Below are 1,821 nucleotides of genomic sequence, written 5' to 3' on the forward strand. Positions count from 1 at the left end.
GAGTTGGAGCCAAATAGGGGCAGCTAATTCAATTTCGGTCCTACTTACCCTTTAGCTTGTAGTCAGGTTTGGGTCAGGCAATTCTTTAATTAATTTCTCTCTAAGACAGTGGTTCTGAATCTGTAGGTCTCATCAGATAAAATGCATATCAAATATTATTGTTCACAACAGTAGCAAATTATGTTATAAAGTTGCAATTAAATAATATTATGGTTGGGGAACACTGCAACTTGAGAAACTGTATTGCAGTGTTTCAGCATTACAAAAGTTGAGAACCACTGCAAATTCTCTTAGCACTGCTTGATACAAAGTTAGTGTTTGAATTTTTTGCCTCTTTGATAATCTGTTTTCCTCAGTAGAGCCTAAACTTCTTGCTTGCAGGTGAGGTATTTAAGGAAACAGTGATTATGATGGCATTAAGTCATGACAACAAGGCTGTTACAATACCATTTGTGGAGATAGAGCATTGTTAGATACAGCATGGCCAAAGGGTCTATGTAACACAGTTCCTGCCCCTAATGCAGAGCAAGCTAGACATGGGTCTCCATGAGTGCTGAGGGTTGCTGTATGTTTAAAGCTTGTTTCCACACATACTTTTCATATTCCTAGGAATGTTCTCCCTCTCACATCAAGGAATACTCTTCCTGCTAAGGTTAATGACTCCATGATAGCTAGAAACAGCATGAGTCTGGGAAGTGAGAATGTGTCTAATATTCCTCAGCAAAATGATAATGCTGACCTTTAGGACAGCCTCAAGGCTGTGGGAAAGAACTCTGAAGACATGAGCATAAGAATATATAAACACAACTTCTTAAGTCTGCAAAATATAAGAATGCAATATAAACTGTATGAGGGACTTAACAGACCTGAAATAACAGAGACAGCTGCATTAATGAGTCAGTAAAGGGAAAGGAATAGCTAAAAATATGTATAAAAAACCAAAAAACAAAAACAAAAACAAAAAACAAAAAACAAAAAACCAAGGCTCATGGTTCAAATAGTAGACACACCAGGTAGTGAAGGAGAGATGATGTCAGGGTGGGATCCCACCAAGATAAGTTTATTGTTTTTGTTTACAAAGACAGGGAGATTTCTGATCTTAAGGCCTGTCTACAGTGCTTGTTGTATGACAGCCAAGCTTAGGCAGGGAAGGAATTGAAAAACAGAAAGCTAAACTTTTTCACATAAAAATAGCTTTTATGTCTAGATTTGGCAACCACAAGCTCTATGTCCAGCAAACAGCATTGGATTTGCTATGCTAAAAATGTACTTACTATACATTACTAATTCTTTTTTAAGAATCAAGGGGCTAAAGTCATAAGATGTTGATTCATGGGATAATCAAAAGAGAATCTGGGATAAATTACTGAATTGATAAATTGATATATAAATAAAAGACTGGGCTTTGGTGTTCAAGGGCTGAGCTATCTACAAAGCTATCACAACTCTTTTACATTTTTTTAGTAGATTTTCTGACTCAGGTTGGAAAACCCAAAAGTTATCCAGTGAGCTATTACAGGTCTTTTAGACTCTTTCTAGCAAGTTTTCTCACTTTGGTAAACAAACAAACAAACAAACAAACAAAAACAGAAAAAAAACCCAAAAAACTAACAAAACAAAACAAAACAAAACCTTAAGCTACCTAGAAAGGATAGAGCAGATCACAGAGCTATTAGCTTGCACCCATCACTGAATTCAAGTCACTGCTCCTAAATATCTTCCTCAAGATCCTCTCCAAAGTTGAGCATCAAAAGAGAATATAAGAGGGGTTGGGGATTTAGATCAGTGGTAGAATACTTGCCAAGCAAGCGCAAGGCCCTG

General features: G+C 36.7%; 1 non-coding gene across 1 annotated transcript; it reads left to right on the forward strand.

The window, feature by feature from the left end:
• The first annotated feature begins 1,434 nt into the window (after positions 1 to 1,434).
• LOC116897471 lies at positions 1,435 to 1,495 on the forward strand. The gene has a single exon (XR_004387497.1). It is a non-coding gene; the product is annotated as a U7 small nuclear RNA (small nuclear RNA).
• Positions 1,496 to 1,821: the final 326 nt, after the last annotated feature.

Source organism: Rattus rattus, chromosome 3 (assembly GCF_011064425.1).
Source record: "Rattus rattus isolate New Zealand chromosome 3, Rrattus_CSIRO_v1, whole genome shotgun sequence".
Classification (NCBI taxonomy): Eukaryota; Metazoa; Chordata; class Mammalia; order Rodentia; family Muridae; genus Rattus; species Rattus rattus.